This window comes from Manduca sexta, chromosome 17 (genome assembly GCF_014839805.1).
Source record: "Manduca sexta isolate Smith_Timp_Sample1 chromosome 17, JHU_Msex_v1.0, whole genome shotgun sequence".
Lineage (NCBI taxonomy): Eukaryota > Metazoa > Arthropoda > Insecta > Lepidoptera > Sphingidae > Manduca > Manduca sexta.
The window spans coordinates 2475843-2501450 of record NC_051131.1 but is presented as its reverse complement, the minus strand read 5'-3'; the positions used below and the strand labels follow the sequence as shown (position 1 = coordinate 2501450).

The 25608-nt window shown below is 35.8% G+C and overlaps 1 protein-coding gene across 1 annotated transcript in view; it reads left to right on the top strand.

Annotated features, from left to right (window-relative positions):
• The window catches only part of LOC115450076 (somatostatin receptor type 2), a 144841-nt gene that overhangs the window by 6849 nt on the left and 112384 nt on the right, over nucleotides 1–25608 (top strand). The window contains exon 2 of the mRNA XM_030178050.2: nucleotides 25031–25049. The gene's annotated coding sequence lies outside the window, so the exon portion shown is untranslated. The remainder of the gene's footprint in view (nucleotides 1–25030; nucleotides 25050–25608) is intronic.

Here is a 25608-nt window from a genome sequence, read left to right as displayed (position 1 = left end):
GGCAAATAGTACATGCAAATCAGATTTGACGTACAACTTTACCTTTGTGTTCGGGAGAAGTCCCGAAAATACCTGTTTCCCATAATGTCTTTGACAGTTTGAGTTTTTATACGCGGCGGTTTTTACTTACTTTAAGGACCCTTTCACGTGTTTTACCCTCGGCTATAAAAAAAGTACCTATTATGTATAAACCTTCTAAAATACACTTCAAAATGTTTGTTATCGATACGACGATACAGAAAATATCGGGTTTAATTCTCTTGTTTTTTTTTTTACCTTAAACGATAAAGGCATGACCTTAATATAAAGCCAGAATAACAATACAAATACTTAACATGATGTCGTTTTAACAGTCCGGCAGTAAAGTTAACATTTATGATGTATGCGTTACAAACAATCGCGCGCAAACCGTCGGCGCGACTGTTCCCGTGCAGATGTGTAAAATGTTATATTTATGGATAATCGGGGACCGACATAAAGAGCGCACTAAACGAGCCACACTCGCCCATATCGCAGTGGCGGCTCTAGGACCGAGAATAACCGATTTAGTTGGTGAATTACTATATTTTGGCTAGTGGTGCCGGCGAGGTCCTTATATATTCAATAACCGAATAGCAACTGACACAATATATAAATGTATAAAAGATGCAGACAAAATGGTTTGTTATTATTCAGTTATTTAAGTAGTCAGGTGATCGCGGAGTTTTCCTCGCGCCGCATTGTCTGACGTTGTCAGACGTCACATAACGTCACAAGGTGTCAGGCATCAAGGACGGCGGGTGACGGCGCGCGCGCCACTGACATGCTCGCCAAGTGCTCGTAAAACTTTATTATGAGAGTAAAGTTCGTTAATGAAAGGCGAGTCGTAAACTGAGCGCTGCCTAAACTCTTAAAAGTATAATTATGCTTTATCGTCCACTTAAATAAAGGGAAACAAGGTTAGCGGTCTGGCTACCTGCTTGTTAACACTCACTATGCCTTACTGCTTAGTGCTTACTCAACGTTGGTTCAGACTATTCATTTAGCGCAAAATATTTTTTGGAAATCACCGATTTTCTACAAACCTTTTAATTAATATTAAATGGATAGTTTGACTTACCAATCATAGGTAGGTGTCATGAGACTCAGCAATTACTAAGAATATTTTGGTCTACAACACATAAATTCAAAAGAAATATTCACGGATCACACAAACACTTGTATCAGTGTGGAAATATAACCCTCGTTTCGTTTTACATCCGGCTTATCGGCCGTTCTATACATGTCAACTAAAGAATAGATTAAATCTTATAATGCCTAATCTCATAACATAGGGCGCAACATCCTTTAAACCGGATTAGGATATACCTAGTATTACTATTTCGCAATATAATTAGACAAATGGGTAATTTATAAATATTTATATAATGTTTTTCGGCTACTGCGCAGTTTTTTCTACCTACCCTAGCAACACATATAGTCCATACTTGAGCAGGCTTTTACTGTAGGAAGAAAATCACCGACGAACAAACAGCTATTTTGCACAACTGCAAAAACAAAACCTGCCACGTACATGTGTTCTACACTCTTTTAAAAGCACTCTTTTGTCTTTTATGTTGAGAACACGAGCAATTGCATTAGGAAATACAGAAAAAAACATTCCATTTGTCACAGGAGCTTGTGACCTTTCTTCTCTGTACTACAGCATGATTCAGTTACTCGCGTTGAAATACGCACCGCGGGAATCTTATTATTCCTTGCATCATATTAGGAAATGCAAAAGCTACTTTCATGACTTCGTTGTTCAGGTTTCTTTTACTGATGAATTTGTAGTCAAATTATTTAAACATAGCTTAGTGCACTCGAAGAAATCTCAACTATAGTATAACTAACATAGTGAGTAATAAGAGATGTTACGTACCCCCCTCGGTAGAATTATTTATGTCGACCTGTTTTGCTAGATCTTCAGTCATATGTGGACCCGTCTCTAAGAAAATCTTAAATAATTTCTGTCGGCCTTTGCCTGAAGAAGTGGATAATTATTTCCAATCCCTTTCTTTTCGATCTGTTGCGTTGTTGAACAGAGCTCGGTGTTCCCAGAGGTTCGGTGTCATAAAATGTGTGCTGTCGATTGCGGCTTACAGGAGTTGGATGGCGTTACGGCGGAATAGTCGCGTTTGTTTCTGGTTTGGTTTGCCGAGCGGAAAGGTATTTAGAGCTATCTCTATTGTTCCACTTTTGGTATTTTTCCCAGAAATTGAATTTTGTCTTATATCTCCACTGAGTCGCATTTTTATTAAGATATATTAAAATTATCAGATTATTTTTTATTATAATCACTTCAAGACACTACAAATTATTATTTAAGTAGGTAAACCTAATTACTTTATTCCGTATTAAGATATAATAAGATCTTGTATCGGGTAACTACAAGAAAGTTAAGACTTTAAAATATCAAGGCCCAGGTCAATACTAAAAGGAAATAATACATACAATCGACTCAGTAACTCTGTAGGTTATCCTATTATAAAGACTAAATGACTTTTTTATAACAAAATTTTAAAGCTTCCCCATGAAAATAAAAAGAAAGGAATGACTGGCGCTATCATTGTTGTCTATTCATGTCCAACAGTTTTCTTGCGTTCAATAAAGTGAGTACACACCGGCGGCGGTCAGGGGGCACAGGTCAGAAACCGGATAGCAAACAGACAACGTGTGACGGTTAATCACGTCCAGCCACGTGGGGACGCGCATCGCGCAGGGCTGGCAGGTGCGAAATCATCGTAAAACTTTACTATTCGCTCAAGTCGAAGTCGTCTAGACGCCGTAAAATATATCAAGAGGTTTTTGGACTTTTTAATCTATATAGTTGCTGTATGCTGTTGTTTTGTTAATAATTTTAACATACAAACAGGCAATGTTAGATCCCAAGTGATAACTCCTGTATAATGTAGTGATAAAAAAATCAGTCAGTCGCTACATTATTTGTGGGTGATACTACTTCAGTCTTTTTACTCTGACGAGGTTACAAAAAAGCTAGAAAATGTAAATCGATGATAGTGTACTTGCTTGTTAACCCTATCAGAGTATTGGGGAACAATCTTGGGAGCGAGTCGTAGTGGATATATATTATATCTGTATACGCAGGGTGCCAGCGAGGCCTGGTTCATCACTCAGCGGCAGATTAATGGAGCCTGCACGTGCGCGCGACGTCTTGAGCTCACGTTTTTGCTTCAAGTTGTTACGCCAGTGCGAAGTCCGTAAATGTAATTGTTATTTTAGAGTTCTCTACCAAAGTGCCTTTAGAACACTGTCACTAAACCCTCTCTGTGTCCCTGCCGGTTCGACCACAAAATTTGCCAAAGTAATGGAGAATCGACAACAAAATGTTTAGATATTATCGTTCTAATATTTACAGTATTCCAGACATTGACAGTGGCACTATTTTGTTTTGTGTTCTGGGAATCTTATTGAAATCATGTGCGCGGAGCCTATATACAGGCCGATCTAATAAAATCTTTTTAACAAATATAAATAATGCGGTCGCGACTGCCTCCCCACTCCGCCCCTCGTATAAAAGATTCCCTCCCTTGACATCGCGCTCCGTTTCCGCGGAGTCATCAATCTCTTGCTACGCCCGTTGATTTCTAGTGCTTTTTGTGCAAGTTATAAATCTTATCACACAGTCCGAGTTGGCGCCGTCTTTTGAATACAAATAGAGACGGGTTCTGTTAACTGAAGAAAATAGAGGATCTCAATTGGATACCTTACGTAAATTTAGTTTGTGAGTACCTATACTAAGTATTGCTCGTTATTCCGTCCGCATGAAATGACTTTTCTGGATTAATTGTACGCTCGTTCTTGATGAAATTAGCTTCTATGGAAGGACATGATTTATCTGCTTGCCAAATTTTGCCCAGGTCCATTCAGCTGTTTTTCTTTTACTTATAACAAATCCTCAAACATCTTCATACTCATTACAAAAATAAACATAATTCGCTAAATTGGCGTTGAATGCAATTTGACTATAGACCAATCCTGGATTGACATATAAGTTAACTTTATTCTGGATATATCGACGGGTGCAAAGTAAAAAGAGTTATATACAAAACAGCTAGTTTTCAGGAGAGCGTATAATAAGAAAAAATGCTCCCATTTTGTTTATTTTAAACTAAATTTGTTGAAATTTTCATTACCGCTTCATTATTTCATATGGCATCTACATGTATATTTATTTTCTTCTAATTATGTTTAATTTACGAGATATTACAGTTGTTAATAAATTTTAGTATAGACAATAACTGCAACAGTCACTATGTATTAAAATTAGTTTGTGACTGTGATCAATTGAAAATACATCAACTTTAGAGCATAATTGCGCAGACCTCTTTTTGACTGATAGCTCAGTACGAATGACGGCGCGCTCCCCGCGCGTCCCGCGTCATAACGGCCAGCGGTAGTTTACCGTAGTCACATCGTGCAATTTTACAAAATATGAGTACATATCGTCTTTTACTTGACAAAAGTACTAGAAATGGCGCGACATTTTGATTTTTGTTTTTACCATGCTGTAGAACATGATATTTTTAGTTAGTTACTGCAATAATAAAAAAATCTCAAAGTTGTCGTTAACTTTTTTCACTTTGCATCCGTCGATATGCACGGTATAACTTTAATACCGATACATGTAAACGAGCGGAGTCGCGAGCAACGAATTCTATCTAATTATAAACTAATTAGTAACTCACTATGACCATTCTGAACCAGAAACCGCATTATATACGCTAATGCACGAACTGTACCTAATTAATAATAATAATTATATCAGCCAAGGCATGGGCCTCCTCTACAACTGAGAGGGATTAGGCCTTATTCCACCGCGCTGGTCTAGTGCGGATGGGCAGACTTCAGATACCCTCAAAATTGTTACAGAAAACTTCTTAGGTATGCATGTTTCCTTACAGTGTTTTCGCCGTTAAAACAAATCATAATTCACAAAGAATACCCACATAACTCTAGAAAACTCCGAGGTATATGCCCTTAGGTTTTGAACTTGCGGACATTAGTATCAGCAGACCGTTCCACTCACAACTAAGCTATCGCCGCTACTAATTAAGTCAATAGTAATTATAACGACTTACGATTTACATATCATTATGTTAATTGGCGTTAATGTCAGTAATATATCAATTTGCCCAGTTACAATTTGAGTATAGTTTTTCACACGTTTTGCCCAGATTTGGTTGTCATTAGGCGACCAATCATTAACCCGATTGTTTGGTAAGATATATGAAAATAGTTAAGCTGATATTAGAGTGGTAAAAGAGCAGATGGAAGAGGACATTAATTTTCCTTATTAATTAACACGAGTCTCTGCTTATTAGTAGAAAGACATGAGGTCTTTAGTATAATAAAGGTTTGAACAGGTTTCGTCTACATATGGCTAACAGATATTTTTATTCTGAGCTGTGAGCAAAACCTAGTGTAGGGTAGGACGGGGCTTAAAGGTCCGCGGGTAAAAAGGTCCACCACAAATATCTCAAAAACAAGTGACGTATCGTTGTTGCTAATGATACAAGTGTAAAGATGCGGGCGCGGGGGGAGGAACGCGCTATCGCTGGCCGTCGGGCGACGTCGCTTGCGGGAGATACACGATCGCGTGTCCAAATTTTGACGTAAGTTTTTTTTTTCATTTTGAATAGTTTTGGTTTCAAGGACTGTTTTTAAGTTAACGATGCCTGGAAATAGTTTTTTATTATACGTTATTTAATTGTTTTTAAATGTTTATAGTCATTTTTAAGTTAGACTGAATGTTTTTTTTTGTATAACCTCTATAAATACTCACACGCGGTTGGGGTAAAAAGGTCCGGTTGGACCTTCATTTCAAATTGGTTATACACATCATTTACAAATTGGTTATAAAATCTTTCTTATTTGTTTTAGTATGCGGAACTATAAAAGAAAAACAGACCGTGGCACAAAATCTGCGGAATTGATGCAACGTGCAGCAAATTTAGTTCTACGTATGTTGTTTTATAAGAGTTTAAATATCTATGTTTAATATTCTAAAATTTTAAGTGCTGATTTGTTTAATTTTGTTCTTCAACTGAGACTGAATATTAATTAAAGTGTTAAGATGGTTAGAATTGATAAATAAGACTTTATATTTTCCAAAAAAAATATTGTTATTTGATTAAGACTGATTAAATTTAACTGTACTTCAATGAAGAGATTATATCTTTTTTTGTAATAATGATAACCTCACTGTTATTTTTGTTTTTTTGAAAAAACAAATATACTTTTGATTTCCATTAAATTATATGTAGTTATTATTTCATTAAACCCTTTAAAATTAAGAACGTAATATTGGACCTTTTTGCCTCCTCGCTGTCCCTTTTTACCCCTACTATGGGGCAAAAGAGACAGATGACAATGTCTAGAAAAACAGTAAAAATATATATTTCTATAATGATGAATCAACCAAGAATTGAGCCAAACATAGTTCGATAATTGTTTGTTTCATATGTGTTGTTTGTTTTGTTGTAGTAGGTTTGATTTTCACAATGTAAGTGCTAGAAGTGAAATTGGACCTTTTTGCCCCGCCCTACCCTACTAATTTTGACTTACATAATGCAGATAGTTCCTCCGTTTTAGAAGTGAAGAGATAAACTACTAATTGGATTAGGATGAAATGTGGTACACAGATAGACCGTGTCTTAGATTAACATAGTATCGTTAACATAACTCATCAAAATATATGTGGGGCTTTTTATTCGGGAGAGATCAATCAGGCGAGCGGAGCTGTGAGCAACATAAATATAATATAAAAAAAAATCTTTACATATTATAATAAAATTGTAACAGGCCGACGTTTGAACATTATCGATAGTGAAGAAAAACTGATATAGGTGTGTTTATTAGAGCAACATAAACCAAAACAAAAGCATTAAATTTTTGCCTCTCGGTATGTTTGTACACAAATCACGCAGAAAATAGTGCATAGAATTGAATGCAGTTTTTACCGATGTATTGCTAGACACCTAATTTAAAATATGAGCCTCAATTTATCCCAGGTAAATATAAAATGCGTTTTTTATCTCGGATTTTTTTTACTCGGGCGGGACCGGGGCCAAAGATATTTACGATAAATACCTAATTAGTATAGTACGGGTAGTTTCATAGCACCCACAAGGAAAGTTTATAGCGCGGCTTGCGGCCCGGAGTGGACACGACACGGACTAATGTACACGGTGCGGTGAGTTTTTACAAACCACTAGGGTTGTCACAAATACAAAATATTCTTTAATGTTTTGGCGTGAAGGTTTGGTTTAGATTGCAAGTGTGTAAGATATAACCTTTGTGTTCGAACATGCCCAATACTAGTGTAGGACGTTTATATAGTTTTGAGGTTTCTCACAACACTTAATTATTATGTTTACTGTATGTTTGTTTTATATATGCATTATAGGAGGCCGATCAATGGTTTATTTGAGTGGAGAAATCTAACTACAGCGGAACATCTTGAAGTAAATACCAAGCCAACCTACTTCTAACGTAGATCTTTTGAGTACGAGTGTCAATTTCGGTAGAATTTATCTCATTTTTCTACCTGTAAAAAATTCGAAAACTGTTGCTAAGCGCTTTGAAAGACTAAGCAGCCATTTAAGTCGGTTATTTATTAAACATTACGAGATTTAAAACTTAATGTCTCAGGGTAACGAGCGCAGTTTCGTGCGATACAATTTTAATTTATGATGAACATTGTTACTGTTTTACCTATTTTCGATTTAGCTTTAATTAAAATATTGTAACATCGTAACAAATTGCAACGCATTGCGTAAAATAAAAATAAACCTGGCAACGAAATATCGCTACAATCCACCGATAAAGTCCATACGCTACTGATATAACCGAAATGAAAATAAAAATAAGCAAATAAAAGCAAACCGCAATTTCACAGTTCCTATCTCGGCTCGCATGTCCGATATAAATAATAATTGTACACGAACGCTGCAAAAATTGGTAACTTGCATACAGCGTGCTTTTGAATTTTATATGCTCATGCTTGAACTCGCAAACGGGTAGGCAGAACGTCGCGAGTACGATTTGTTGAAGCTGTACCTACCCTAACTTAGGAACTTATTGATCATCATATCGGACAAAGAAGCTCAATTGAATCTAAAGTTCATTGCTCGTTGTAGGATTTGAACTTAGTATCTTCCAGTTTGTCACGAAGTATTTAGCCACTAAACAATTAGAGCAATAGTTCCATGTACCATTTATGTTATTTTTACATCCAAATGTTTTCACTGGTATTAACATTTGTTTTTATCCTCCAAATACCATTACAAACTCGTATTCGTAATATTAGTAGAAAGTAAGATATTCCTTAATTGTTCTGAAACTGGCAACCCAGAGTCTGATTAACCACGGCAGTGATGGATGCTATTGATTTGGTATCTCGCGTCGTTAACAGCTTCGATTCTGTAACTAAACGAGTTGTTTATTAACTTGATTGTGAGAAATGCGATGCGCGCCACTACAGTAGCCAGTGGGCATACGGCAAAGTCGATAAATGCTTGCTCGTCGGTCTAAAAATAACTGGTAATTTTACTAATATTATAGAAGTTTTTCCTTTTAGGCAAAAACGGGTAATTGATTGTCAATTTTTTTTAAAGAAGTAAGTACCCAGATCATGTGACATAGATTATTTTTTGTACCGGAAAAATACGTTGTGAATTCTGATTGTAAAACTTTTTAGGAACAACACGCCGACACAATTGTGAATACAAACTAATATGATGAATAAATAATTCAAATCAATCAAATATCGGAATATTTTGATTTACTGCCATTCATTGTTTATATTACTGACGGTACAATGGTTTATTTGTTCAGCAGTGCCTAATGTTTCAGATCATTTCAATCGACACTGATTCGTTCGCTCGTCTCGATCACGGTCCGTCATCGCTCTGCTTTCACGCACACAAATAATCTAACTTCAAACATCTCGTCTCACGTCGATAGTCGACATGCGAACACCCGCCAGTCCAAAAATACAATGTGGTTACTTGATGTAAGCAGCCCGGATCTAGGGGGGGGGGCAAGCCAGGGCCCGTGCCCCGGGCGGCGAATTTAGAGGGCGGGAAATTCAAACTGGCAGATGAATACACATCTCATCATTAACGCAACTTTGACTACTGAGACATACAGTATATAACACACATAAATTATTTCTCGCGTGGCGCGAAATGATGATGATGATGATGACAAAAGTAAAAATATAGGTGGTTGGGGGCGGCATTATCCAGATTTTGCCCCGCCTTCAAAAAATTCAAGATCCGGGACTAGATGTAAGACGATAAAATCTAGTATTTCGTAAAATAACGTTTCCAACAGGCCGGCAGAATTGTGTCGACTACCGAGGGGTGATCATCTCTCGCCAATCAATAGTCTTTTGGACCCCACTCTACTTGCTATCAGGTGCAGTGGGGTCACTGCCGTGTTTGTACAAAAAAAACTAAACAATTGGAGTGGTGGAGCTGAATAAGCGACCGATGGATGATAAAAAAACTGTAGTATGTTCGGTGGTGTTAAATCCCACGAAGGAGACATTTATGTGTTATAGTACGACGCAATCTGCAGAACATGAATAGCTGCCGTCAATGTCAATCATTCTCATTCCCGACATATCTCCAATACGACATAAGATAGACTCCCAACTGCCAAAGAACCTATCTTTTATCGGCAACACTATTTTATAATATTTTTGCTGTGCCAGAATAAAACATTTGGAGGTCACAACATTAACCTAAACCTAAGAATTCTACATTACAATTTCGAAGGTATGTAAAGTCTGCCAATCCGCGCTACACCAGCGTGATGGTCTAAACCTTAACCCTCTCAGTAGTAGATTAGGCCCGTGCCCAGCAGTGGGCAGTATATACGTAATATAGGGCTGATATTAGAATAAAAACATTTATTATTATCAAGTTACGTGAAGGGCAGCGTCCATGATTATGCGAATATTCGGCCAACAGACATGATTTTGCGTTTTGATTTGGTGTTGTTATTATACCACCAGTAAGATATTATATGGAACAAGTGACGTTTTGGAATGCCTGTTCGGGAAATCAAAATCTGTTATTTAAGTTTAAGGCAGCTTGGAGTCTGGAATTCGTGCCGATATGGGAATGACCTCGATCCATATCACATTATGGGACGGAACACAGTTGGAAGTGGATGCACCTGTAGCGATCCTGCCTATTCCTTCATTTAATAAAAAAGCGTGAATATGTGTGTGTGCGTGTGTGTGTAATATTATAAATATTCATGGGCGCTTCTGACCATACATACACTATCAATCAACACTCTTAAGGACATTCAAATACGAAACTCAGCGATCAGTTAGCGCCGCAGTATAAACAATAGGCCAGCTCACCGTAACCCCAGCGGCCATTAGTCCACGTCTAAACAACGCGAGGTGTTGAGAGGGCCGCGCGGCTGGGACGGAGTGTTTACCGACGGACACGGCGCGTCCGGCGCTTACGTGTTGCGGCTCGGATTTGTCTTGCTCTATTTAGGAATAGCCCTGATTTATCCTGATATGATAATAGGGCTCTATTCATAAATAGTTACTAATATTATAATCAAAGTTCGACTTTAAAAATGGGGATTCAAAACTGATTTGTTATACTTGGCAAAAAGACGGCCTTGTCGAATCTATCTCGGAAAAACAACAAAAAATTATGTATTTCACGTTATCCGTCATAGAAACAGTACAAACAATAATAATAATATCAGCCCTGTATTATATACTTGCCCACTGCTGAGCACGGGCCTCCTCTACTACTGAGAGGGATTAGGCCTTAGTCCACCACGCTGGCCCAGTGCGGATTGGTAGACTTCACACACCTTCGAAATTCCTACAGAGAACTTCTCAGATGTGCAGGTTTCCTCACGATGTTTTCCTTCACCGTTAAAGCGAACGATAAATTCACAAAGAATACACACATGATTTTAGAAAAGTCAGAGGTGTGTGCCCGTGGGATTTGAACCTGCGGACATTCGTCTCGGCAGTCCGTTCCACACCCAACTAGGCTATCGCCGCTTCACAAAAACAAAACTTAAAAGAATACTTAAAAGAATTATCGGCTCACAACATTCACATACGAAAACATGTTTATGCGTTACTGTCAACTTTTTCCCGAAGTGTTGACTGAACCAGCAGCCACATCTAAAACACCACACAACAGAACTATCAAAATAATTCTCCTGTTTAGTTGCTCTCTATATACTTGTATTCCTGCGTGCAAGTACTGAAGTATTGTAAATGCCAGTGGGGAGAGGTGAGATTTTCTGAAAGAGAATCCGACACAAGAACCTAGAAGTACACAACTACCTATACGTACTAGCATGCATAAATGCTGTCGGCTAATCCTTCTAATAATAATAAGATTCTACATAAAGGGAAGCCGGCAGGAATCGAGTTATTTCAATCCTTTGCCGCTTGTAGCCGCTCTTAGGCAGTGTCACTTACCATTATAAACTGCAATTATAGCTTAGCTAACATATTTTACGGTCAAGTTTTAACCAAAAGGTGGCGGCTTGACTGTGACTGGCACTGCCGCCAGCGACCACTTATCAACAGGTGGGCTGTCAACTTGGCTGCCTCCGAAGGCAATGAAAATATATTTTAAGTACAGAAAAAAAGGTCTTAGTTGTCATAGTATTTATAATTAATTATCATATTCACTTCTATTAAATTAGCATCACTGGAATACGTTGTTATTACACTAATAAAATATAAATTAAATTATTTTTTCATCACAAAACGAAACGTTCGCGCCGAGACTGTCTCGCGAACAAAAACCTTATTTAATAATATTCAAAGGCGCAATATTAATTTACGTCGAGATTTAAATAAACAAACGCCAACTACGAATAAAATTGAGATTCAGGGTTCGTACAGAACACGTGATTATCTGATAGATGGTATAGATAAGTACCATTTTAAATGTTGTGAGCATACATCCCGTATTAACATGTACCAGAAAAAAGATTCCGGTTTTAAATTATATGTGCAGTTAAATATGCCATCATACTGAAGAGAAGATAGACACAGTCATTCTTCTTGCGTTATTATATTTTATGTAGGCGAGCTGTAATCATCGTTAAGTAAATGAGGTTGAGTCAGGGTAAAACATCCTAATTTCAAAAACAAATCGAAATGTATATTTTTAAATAACTGTATTGCAATAGCAATAACATGCTCGGTAATAACAGAGGTGCACTTTGTATGCTTGTTTGCAACAGATAACTGGCACAGTTAAACCTACCGTAGGTTTTACTTTACTAAAAGCTACACTATCCCTGAGAAAGGAAACATCATATTTTCATTTGAGCACTTTTATACTAGGAAAAGACTTCGATGAATGTTTTTTGTTTATTTTTTTTTATTTTACCGCGTCAGTACGGAACCTCACAAGACGTCCGTTGCTTTGTTTACCGGCACAACACTGCCACTTTGTGAAACTGCTCCAATTGTCCTCATTAACAATTTACGTTTTTATTAAGTTTTCATGCGACATTTCAATTGTCAAATATGAAGCGATATTTTGTTTAAAAATATCTTTCTGTAATATATCTTAGCAAGGAGCACAATGAAACGCGTGTATTCAATTCGACCATTTATTGCGGACTGCCAGATTACCCTCATTAATACAATATTCATTCTTATACATATCTAAAGCTAACTATACTACACTTTCTATGTGTTAAAATTATTTGTTACTGTCATATGTATTTATTATAGTGTCTTCGTTGCGATTTAGGCACATACTGTATAAATAATAGTATCATAGCTGTATTTATATACTGCCCACTGCTGAGCAAGGGCCTCCTCTACTACTGATGAGGTTTAGACCTTAGTCTACCACGCTGCCCTAGTCCGGGTTGCCAGATTTCACATACCCCCAAAAATCTTAAAGAGAATTCTCAATAATGCAGGTGTCTTCACTATGTTTCCACCGAAAGGCGCAGGAATATTGATAAAAAATACACACATAACTTCGGAAAATCAGAGGTCTATACATTCGGTTTTGAACCTGCGGAGATACGTCTCATTAAACTGTTATATTCGTAACTAGGCTATCATAAAACTAAATCCCTGTTTAACGTGATAAACTCAATAAATATTTAACAGATATTGATGAAGTTTGGTATGGGGATAGTTTGAAACTTTGAGAAAGACACTTTTTATCCTAGGAAAAAATATAACGGGACTTTTATCTCGAAAAAAAATCACACGGACGAAGCCGCAAGTAAAAGTTAATACAGTGTAAAGCACATATCAGCTTATTATTATTCTTTGCACGTAGAAGTACATACATGATACTAATATTGCCACACTGTTGTATTGCGATAGTAATATGAAGGTTGATCAGTTTAAAAGATGCTACGTTTCCTACGTGGCATGACTCGAATGAGAGATTCTATAGATGCCACTCAGTCCTTCTTCTCAGCGAACTATGAGTGTGTAGGAAAAAACAATGCACCTGTGTGTTGCGCATACAGTTGTGCACTATAATATGTTCTGCGTATTTGGCTGATCTCTGTTGAGATTGACCGCCGGGGCCGATATTTGGTTAAGAAGGAATCAATTAATCAATCAACGTAGTTTGATAGACGTTGGGAGGCGTAATTAACGGCTACTGTGATAGTTCTAGTGTGAGGATGACGAACGCAGCTTAAGGCGATACCTCAAGGTCCATTTTCATACATTTTGTTTCGACTTTAATCTGGGTAACTAAACAAGTATTGGCAAGTAAAGAATTTAAATTCACGTCTAGTTAGTGATTAGTTCTTGCAGTTGAAAGAAAAACGTAAAAATAATTAATAATCATGGATATTTCGGCCTTTAAAATTTCGTCATATTAAATTTTAAAGGCCGAAATATCCATGATTATTAATTATTTTTACGTTTTTCTTTCAACTGCGAGAATTAATCACTAACTAGACGTGAATTTAAATTCTTTACTTGCCAATACTTGTTTAGTTACCCAGATTAAAGTCGAAACAAAATGTATGAAAATGGACCTTGAGGTATCGCCTTAATAAAACATAATTATTACAAATACTCACTAGTCGTTGCTATTGTTTATGGACAGTCGCCTTACTCGTTTCGTAGTATATAAAATATAAGACGTAGTTTCTTTATTAGTAAATAAAGTAATAGAACGTAGAAAATTATCCATTAGCGACACTAGGTATATAATTTGAATTAAATTGTAATTTATTTGTCTCCGAGACGTTTACATCTTACCGAGAACATTGTGTACAAAGTACGAAATAAAATAGGATTGAAGATAGTTATTCATAATCATTTAGTGAGTTCTCCCCACCGTCCCCATATTTTAGGATAATTTGCAATAGTGTGGGGGGAGACGTGGCGCGGCTGGCACGGCGCCAGCTCATGGATCGAGTTGATTATTATCTTTTGGAGAATTTACCACGTGGAACCATGAGGGCGTGTAATACTTAGCTTGCTTTAAGGAGTGTTTAATTCTAACTGTAAGGGAGTCTTGAGTATCAAGTTTGGTTTGTACATGATAATACGTTTAAACTTATCGGCAGTTGGAGTTGACAATTTGGACGTACGCAGAAAACGGAAACTTGTTTACAATAGGCCTATTCCAGTAAGCATAGTAGTAGCGAAGGGTAAAATTATTCGAAAAGGAACCCGACACAACATATATGTTAGATCATAGATTAGTCTTTTATATGTAATGTCACAATTATAAAAAATAAAATGTACTGACACTCTGGTCTGTTGTCTTGTATTGACAAGACGTATTTTATTTCGCATTACCTATATAAATTTCTGATTTCTTCTATTTAAAGTAATATTTATCAGGTTATGGGCCATTATTACTCCGTAAAAGATTAAATCAGTTTTTTACCGAAATAGTCGCGCGATTAAATGGGATAAAATTGATAGAGATTCACCGGTCAACCACGAGCGACATTTTGTTCTAGAAGTTTTTCAGCGAACTGCAAAAATGAATTCACAAATATCCATTGGTACTATCGCGAAGTTAATTGGCAGAGAAAATTATCCAACGTGGAAATTTGCCGTAAAAAACTATTTGGAACATGAGGAGCTGTGGGACACTATTGAACCGGGTGCGGACTACAAACATGATGTCAAAAAGGATACAAAAGCAAGATCTAAACTAATATTACTAATTGATCCCATTAATTATGTCCACGTACAGGAGGCGACTACGGCGAAACAGGTATGGTCGAAATTAGAGCAAGTCTTTGATGACTCCGGGCTCAGCAGAAAAGTAGGTTTATTACGAGAATTAATAACAACTACTTTAGATAATAGTTCTAGTGTTGAGGATTATATTAATAAGGTGATGACAGCAGCACATAAGCTCAGAAATATAAACTTTGTAGTAGGAGACGAGTGGCTCGGTACATTGCTACTCGCTGGCCTCCCTGAAGTCTACAAACCGATGATTATGGCTATAGAAAGCTCTGGTGTGCCCGTTAGCGCTGATTTTGTCAAAACGAAGTTATTACAAGACGTCAAAGTCTCAGAATCCTCAGCCTATTATGTCAAGTATAATAAAATTAGAAATACGTCAAAATCCCATAAGGATTCATCTGATAAATATCATAAGAAAAGCCCACGGTGTTACAATTGTAACAAATATGGTCATTTAAGCAAAAATTGTTATTTTCAACATAAGAAAAAAACACAGACTGAGAAAACAAGCTCGGTTAATAGCTCAAAAAATAATGGTTATTATGCTGTTTTTTCAGCTGCAGAAACATTGGATAGCAACAGATGGTATGTTGATTCTGGAGCCTCGCGGCATATGTGCAGAGAAAGAAAATGGATGCACAATGTTTCATCTTCTACAGTAAGTCATATAAAGGTAGCAGACAACAAGACTGTGGCAGTGTTGGGATGTGGTAACGTCGACTTGCAAATAAGAGATTCTGATGGTAAACCTCAAACAATACAAATAAGAAACGTTTTATATGTACCTTCTTTGATAACTAATTTAATATCTGTAAGTCAGATGACAAAAAATGGTTGTGAGGTTAAATTCGAAAAAGACTACTGTCAGATTTATAAAGATGACAAATTAATTTTCACTGCATTGCAACATAATAACATGTATGTATTAAATTATTTTTCTGAGACGTCAGCCTTGTTGTCGAAAGTAGATGAATATGATTTAAATTTATGGCACCAGAGAATGGGCCATCTTAATTTCACAAACTTGATGAAAATAGAGGAGAATGCCGAAGGGGTGAAATTATCCAAAAAAGGTAATCAGATCTGTACTACTTGTTTGGAAGGGAAAATGACTAGATTGCCATTTAAAGATATTGGGACTAGAGCATCTGAACCACTTCAATTAATTCACTCCGACTTATGTGGACCGATGGAAACTATTTCCCTGGGAGGTGCAAGATATTATGTCACCTTTATAGATGATTTTAGTAGAAAAGTTTGTCTATTTTATGAAGAATAAATCTGATACTTTGAATAAATTTAAAGAATTTAAAAATATTGTAGAGAATGAAACTGAAAAACGGATAAAAGTATTACGATCAGATAATGGTCGAGAATATGTAAATACAGAATTTAAGTTGTTTCTGGAAAAATCTGGTATACAACATCAAACTACCAACCCTTATTCTCCCTTATTATGTCAGACAATTCGCTTTGTGATACACCAAAAGTTTCAAGTTCAACTGTGAATAAGAGTACTGATAAAGAGGAAGTACTGGAGAGTGATGATAGCTACCACACTGATACTGCTGACGATGAGTATGTGCCAGATAGAAAAATAACTGAAGTTACACCTAGTCAAATAGTATTGAGGCCGAGAAATAAAAATAAACAGAGTACCTACTTATGTGAAAGTTTGGATAATTCTGAGCAATTAATAGCCTTATTAGCTAATGAGCCCGATTCTGTAGAAAAAGCTCTTTTGGGTCCAAATGCAAAAGAATGGAAGGATGCCATGAACAGTGAATATGAGTCACTCCTGAAAAATAATACGTGGTCATTAGTAACTTTACCAGAAAATAAGAGAGCAATTCCATGTAAGTGGATCTACAAAATGAAGACTGGTGCTAATGGAGAAATTGTACGGTACAAAGCAAGATTAGTCATTAAAGGTTTTATTCAAAAGAAGGGAGTAGAATATAATGAAGTATTTGCCCCGGTAGTTCGTCTTACTTCAATCAGATATTTATTGGCATTGGCTGTAAAATACAACTTATTCATTGAACAGATGGATGCAGTTACGGCGTTCCTACAAGGGGATATTGACACAGAAATATATATGGAACAACCACCGTCTTATGAACAAGGAGATAAAGTTTGTAAGTTAAATAAAGCCATTTATGGACTTAAACAGGCGAGTCGACAATGGAATTTGAAACTAACGTCTGTATTAAAAGAATTAGGCTTGAAAAGTATTTCTGTGGATCCATGTATATATTACAACACTAATGATAAAAATATTGTGATAATTATTATTTACGTTGATGACTTATTATTATTTTATAATAATGAACAAGTGGGAAAGGAAATGAAACAACAATTGAAAAGTAAATTTGAAATGAAAGAACTTGGTCCTGTGCATTATTTTATTGGTTGGAAAATTCAGCAAAACTTATCGAGAGATGAGATTTATATTGATCAGACTAATTATATAAAATTAATTTTAGAAAGATTCAAGATGAATGATTGTAATCCAGTTAATTTGCCATGTGAGTCTGGTGTTAAATTAATCAGTTCAGAAGATGAAAGAAATATTTTAACAAACATACCATATCAAGAGGCGATTGGAAGCTTGTTATATTTATCTCAGGGAACGAGGCCTGATATATGTTATATAGTTAATAAACTGAGCAGTTTTAATAATAAACCAGAACAGCAACACTGGCAAGCACTTAAAAGAGTATTACGCTATTTAAAAGGGACCATGGATTACAAGTTGATATTTAAACAAAATGAAGAAGAAAAATGTATATTTGGGTATTGTGATTCTGATTGGGCTGCAGACATTAATAGTCGGAGATCCTGCTCAGGCTACATTTTTTTGTTTCAGAGTGCTGCAATTTCATGGTGTTCAAGACGACAAAATACCGTTGCTTTATCAACCATGGAAGCAGAGTATATGTCACTCGCAACCGCCACTCAAGAAGCAATGTGGCTAAGAAATTTAGAACTTGAACTGCAGTCATGTCAACAACATGATGTCGGAATTTCGCCGTCCATTATTTATTGTGATAATCAAAGCACAATTAAATTTGCAGGTACAGAGTCGTACTGTGCCCGCAGCAAACATATTGATATAAGATATCATTTTCTGCGTGAAAAGGTTTCTAAAAAGGAAATAAAAATTATGTACATGGGTACCGAAAGAATGGTGGCTGACATACTTACTAAACCTACAACACGCATTAAATTCCAAGAATGTGTTCGAGAAATGGGACTACGTTTTGGGGAGGATGTTAGATCATAGATTAGTCTTTTATATGTAATGTCACAATTATAAAAAATAAAATGTACTGACACTCTGGTCTGTTGTCTTGTATTGACAAGACGTATTTTATTTCGCATTACCTATATAAATTTCTGATTTCTTCTATTTAAAGTAATATTTATCAATATAGGTACTTATTTTTTTTTATTTAGGAAAACAAACAGCACTCATTTTTTAACATAGGTACGAATTAAATACAATAATTTTTACATTAGCCAAACAGTTTCCACAAATATTTTTTCACATCTGGCTCGGTGCACCTCGGGCATTCGAGGCACACCGATAGCCTATACAACGCTGGATAGTATTTGTAAATTGACATCCAACTCTAGATCCATTAGATTACAATGGATTCCATCACACTGCGGTATAGAATATAATGAGTTAGTAGACAACCTGGCTAAACAAGCTATTACGGATGGAGTCCAATATAATATATTACCGTATTACTCAAATTATATATATTTGATAAAAAACCATTGTCACGATTTATGGAAAGAGTATTTTGATGCTCGTTCTAGAGAAAAAGGCATTTGGTATAAAACGATACAGCCACATCCATTTAAAATTCCATGGATTAATAATCTGAACCTATCGAGAAAGGCAGCAGTAATAATTATGAGGCTTCGTACTGGTCATATCCCATCAAGAAGATTTTTATTTTTGATGAAAAAGGTCGATTCACCAAACTGTACACAATGCAATGTACCCGAGGATTTATTGCATATTTTGATGGAATGCGCTCGAAATGCAGCCTTTCGCAGAGACATGTGCAAACACATACTAAAAGAGTCCTCTGATTGTAATATTGTTTTAGCTGATCCTCATTCGGAAGATGCAAAGTTGTTAGTAAAACTGTACACCTTATGTTTCACCTCATATCAGTCTAATTAGTATAATTAAGTAATCGTTGTTTGTCATTTTAGCTAAATTGTTAAATATTGGTAACATTTATCTACCAGAGCGACATAATCAGGTTATGATTTAGCTCTGTAATAAATAGAAAAAAAAAAAAAAAAAAAAATTTTTTTCTAAATTGAGGACAGCTTAAACAAAGCTTAAATAAATGCGGTGTGCGAATTGATCTAATGATCATACTAAGATTTCACAGAAATTACGAAAGGCAAGCCGGCAAGAATCAGGTTATACGCATCGCCAGTGAAACGTAGTAATAAAACAAATCAATTGTGATCCCGAGTATGTTCCAGGATCCTTTTCTAATGGAAGCCTTGTCCTAATCAAAGTCCTCTGTAGTATAAGAAGAAAGAACATTTACCCAGTTATTATCAAGACTACCCGCAAACCAATTACCGTTGGAAAGTAATTTTCTATTAAGATAATTGGTTTCTCTGGCCGCGACTTGCCATTTAAGTGGTTCTTAGCTTTATAAGTGGAATTATAATTAAATCAATTACGTGATTTATAATTTGTTTTATACGTTTGTAATTATTAAATATAAAGATTTTTTTCTATTTCTTTTATCAAACAATTTACTATTGTCACAGTACAGAATAAATATTAAAATGAGTTTAAAAATAAATAAATTACAACCATCACTTGAAAAAGGTAACAGTAAAAAATCCGGCTTTATATCACCGGTCGTAAATAGCCGTAATGAACTGGGCAAAGGAAAGGGAAGGACGGAGTTCCCTACTACGCGCCCTAGCTATTTTGATGCGTTTTTGCGCTAAATGGGCTCAGCAGTGTGGTACTGCTGAAAATCAGTACTGATAAACAACATAATATACTGAGCTGCTAACCCTTTTACCATACTCATGGAAACAAATCCTCTGTACACGTCGTATTGTTAACTGTGTGCCTTTTTATACATTTTTTACTGTTTTTGTATGTGTGTAGAAAATTAATGGTTAAAACTATCTGTTATCAATGTTGTTATGTACGTAATACATATAGTATACAAAAAAATAAACATACTCATCTACTCTACTAAAAATGTCGTGTTTGGTGTACATAGTTAAACATCTTGACATAATTAACGCGGCTGTGGAGAGAGACGATATCTCTCTTTGATAGTTATTACTGCATCGTATTGTAAAAACTATGTTATATCTACCAAAATTTAGTAGATATAACAAACTGTTTTCGAAATGACTTCCACTTGGAAATTAAGTAATGTTTGGACCAGAGTAGATAGCGACTGTCGTTCGCACATGGAAGATATCGCATAGTACTCCGTTTCAAACCTTATAGAAAAAAATACCATATAATAATATAGATTATTAAAATAATCCGTTTGATATGAAACCTTGGAAGTAATCGTAAAAAGTTGAAGGTAAACGAAGATTATATTCCTGAGAAAGAAACCTGGTAGGTGTTTGTATTAAATAAAAAAGGCCATTCCGATAAGTTTATTTTTAACAACGGCACGGGCCGACTATGGGATATTATATAAATATATTTGTAAGATATACTATTAAAATTGTAAAAATAAAAATGATAGCGATTACTTTTCCTTTTGCTATCGAAAATGTAAAAGCTATAAGAGTTTCTACGACACAAATGTCGCTATAATAAAAGCCTTGAGTATTGCCGAAACAAAGTCGTCTATAGTTAGATTGTTTTATAGTTCACAAGAATTGTCAAAACACAAACGAAATAATTTAGTTTAAAGTTGCAGTAACTGTGAACAAATTGAGTGTGTGTCCAACAAGGCGTAGAAATATAATTTTATAAATGAAATTATTAAAATTGATGATATTCTTTTATATGTTTTTAATTAATGAAATACGCAGTCTTTATGGAACAGGAAAGATACTCACGAAATACGTCAGATTCCGGGTCTGTATTACCGTTGATATTCATATTCCAAGCCGATTTTATGTAAGAAATGAGTGATATTAATATTACATAATAATATAGCATTAATACAAGAAATTTATTTGAATAATTTATAAGGTAATTGCTTGTCTCAAATACGAAGTCGTAGAACGCAAATAGTTACTAGTAAGAATAAGGTTGTTTCATTTTAGAATGTTTTATGCGAAATTATAGAACAGATTATAGTATAATGTATATATTACGTATCAAGTTGTTTACTTACATAATATTACAAGAAATAGAATACACGTGTTTCAGTATCAGATATGCGGCAGCGACAGGCCGCTATACTTCAGTCGACAATAGAGATTCGAATCATTTCTCGGTATTTTACTTATCTTCTTTAAATAAAAAAAAATAGAGCCTAATATACATAAAAAAAACATATATAAAGTTATATAAAAAAAAATAGAGCCTAATATACACAGAACACACATATAAACTTATATGTATATCAGTCAATTTTAAATATACAATCGTTTGCCGTATTCCTCAAAGCCAGACGCCTAGGCGAAGAATAAAAAACGGATTAGCTTAAGTGATTTCGGATGCCATTACACTGCGTGATAAGAGTCCTGCGTCTCAGATTTGTGTGGCGAAGTTTAGGCGAAGGAAGAAATCGGTTACATCCACAAAAAAACGTCTTAAGCCGATTTATGGGTCGCAAAAGACAGTTGCGAAATATATCTCTTACTAGTTTTATGTTCCTAGTTTCAAGGATGTAGGACGCCCACGTATAAAGGAATACAATTTATGAAATAACCATAAAACATGCCTTTTATTTCATGTGATCGAATTAAGTGCTAAAATGATCTATAGTAGCTTTTGGTCGCGTCTTTGCCTGCTTCCAAATGTTTAAATTTCCACTATCTACTTATTACATTAAGATTAGCTTGAATGTTTATTTAGGACTTAGTCTCTACACTCAATTACACTCAAACCCATTAATCGTGATGCGCTAATAAATTGTCAAACACTCATAAAATAAATATGCATAGTTATCTTTTAAAATAACAATTATGACAGCGGTAGGTGTTAAAAAATTAAAAATTACATCATAATTTCCTTTAAATTTTTGTTTATATTATAACATTTAATGGTCAACTACCATGAGATTATATATGAGATAATTCCAAACAAATCTAACCCCATAATGCTCGGTGTTGATCATATTGATCCAAGCTCCGCGATGTTAATCCTCATTCATATGTGCAGACATGGCCGGTCTCCGGCACTGCGTACTATTACTGTTGTACTTGCGATCAGGGGCTCTAAGAGTTAAGAGCCTGTCCACAAACTGGTGGCTAAGACCTCATTCATAAACTTAATCAATGATTAATTGAATTAAGTGCCTCTCCCATTATATTTGGCGTCAAACATTGGTAAGAAAGTAAGGCTAAGAAAGTAATAACACAATGGTTACTAATTATATTCATTTTAAATAATTACTATATTATAGTGGTATAGACATTTTAATATTCTAAAGATAAAGATTGCAATGATGTTTATATACATATATGCTATTAATTATTCTAAAAAAATGTATAGTGGGCTATTATCCTGCGTGAGATTGTCCAAGCAAAAAATTAAAACAAACAAGATCACGCAATTAGCTTAGAATATTTCGACAATGTCATATTCATCCTTAAGTTGAAACGACTACGCCCTCAATTAAAATTTAGTATACATTTGACCTCTATTCGAGACGATTATCAGAGTACTCAGTAACGTTAGTAAAGTGAAGCCGGAGATAATTGCTAGTGGGGTAGTAAACAACACGTTTGGAATGGTAATAACGCATCACGAGAATTGTCAATGCGAGACAAACATGCTTAAAATTTGAATATATTTGTTTGCTACGTCGCTTGTAACTTAGGACTCTATCATAAAGATATGAAAGAATATTTTTTTTATTGCTTTAGTAGCAAACGCACAAGCGGTTCCCCTGATGGTAAGCAGCATTCATATAGCGGCGGCGATAGCCTAGTTGGGAGTGGAACGGACTGCCGAGACGAATGTCCACAGGTTCAAATCCCAAGGGCACACACATCTGACTTTTCTAAACTCATGTGTGTATTCTTTGTGAATTATCGTTCGCTTTAACGGTGAAGGAAAACATCGTGAGGAAACCTGCACATCTGAGAAGTTCTCTATGGGAATTTCGAAGGTGAGTGAAGTCTACCAATCCGCACTAGGCCAGCGTGGTGGACTAAGGCCTAATCCCTCTCAGTAGTAGAGGAGGCCCGTGCTCAGCAGTGGGCAAGTATATAATACAGGGCTGATATTATTAAGCAGCATTCGCTGCCCATAGACTAAAACAATACTAGCGGCACAGCCTAGATATTGTCTACTGAGAGTTGAGCACTCTTTTTAAGTCTCGTTTAAAGAAGGACAAGTCATAGCACTCGAAAAACACCGATACAGATAGTTCATGCCAAAGTTCGCACGTGCGCGGTGGGAAGGAACGATGAAAACGCACCGTGCTACTGGCGGATATCAATCCAATATATTGAAGTAACAAAGTTATGTTATTACTATTAACATTTAGTCAAAAATTTCTGTTGAAAATATGTTTGAGCTGATATATTATTGAATATTGCAACAATAAAACCACCACAATTTATAAGGGTTGTTCTGTACGGCTTTAACACAGTAATTAATTCATATTTCGCAATGTCGGGGCCACAACCATGTGGCTTCACCGCGGTACAATAAATTAATAAAATCATTGCAATGTCTAGCATATTATACGATAATATAATTAATTTTATAAATAAAATATACGGCTGCTGCTATAATAATGAAAATGTTATGCTTTGTATAAATTATTTGGTAGGGCACCAAACTACATGTGCCCCTTAAATCAGTAATAGTATGTATATACGTAATATATGTTTTATAATGCGTGCGGTAAACAAAGGTAAAACTTTCGGAAAACTTTGTTGCCAATCATCCTCTATTCCGCGGGATAAGTGATCACGTGACATAGCACTTCGCAGCTCAACTTGGCCCAAGTTGCGAGTAAACAATGCGACTCAAAGTGCCGGCTCATGAAGGACGCAGACTTCGGATTAGCCTCCATTGTTCTGCGATCAATTTGTCCAGTCAATACAAACCGATTTGATTTAAACTACCTAATCCTCTCTAAATTTGTTTTGACGTGGCTATTGAAACAACGCCAGACTTATTGATTTATGAGAGCACTTCCACCTGCCCTTATCCTATTCCAATGTCAGGTTGACATTTATTGAAATTGTTATAGAATGGTTTTGACTTAGTTTTTTGACCGAGTGCATACATAACATCAATCCTGACCTGAACGAGTTGAGGAAATTGTGTCGCTAACCTCGCATCAAGTTTTGCTAGATCTGAGGATCGAATTTAGGACCTCTTGGTCCAAGGTCCATTTTACACGCTAACTAGACTTATGATGACATAGTATGGGTCTATAACGAGGTATTAAGGGAGATAACAGAAATATTACTGTTTATTTAACTGGCTCATACGGTGTGCACTATACTTTACAATAAATATATCTGTATGTAAATAGAGCTATCAGTTATGCTCGCGTGTATTTATTCGCGCTCCCGTCCCGATAACCAAGCATTGCTAATTCTATATGTTTGTTGCAGGTTATCAGTCTTGGAGCAGGTGAGGTGTTAACGCTTGTATTTTACTCTGGTAAATTGGCTACACGCGCCAATACGTACCCTCGGCTTAGGAGGTAGCGTCTTTGGAGTCAACAGATGAATTAAGTGTGCTAGTCTAATTTAACGGATTGTTACAACAGACTTATCAAAATGTAACGTAGGCAGATTAGTTGGGAGTCTTGGTACAATGACATTTAGGGTATATGAGAAATCGACATATTGACGTTTTTGTACTTTACACATAGACTTCAATCGAGGATCATTGTAGGGAATGTTCATGTTAACTCAAATCTCTTGACGACTACACAAAATAGTGCCATACATATGTATTATTATTCTAAGTTTTGAGTATTAGTTTTATTCATCACCAGTGGCTCTTACCAACTCATCATTTACACCTCGACATTGTTGTATGATAGAGAAATGATCTTACTCCATAACTATTGATGCTTTAAGCGTTTATCATTAAAAGCTTTTCTGTTTAAACTGATAGCTTTTACAGCGGCATGCGGAGTGGAGCGCTAGCGGCGGCTCTTGAAGCTGTTATCATTGATAACGAC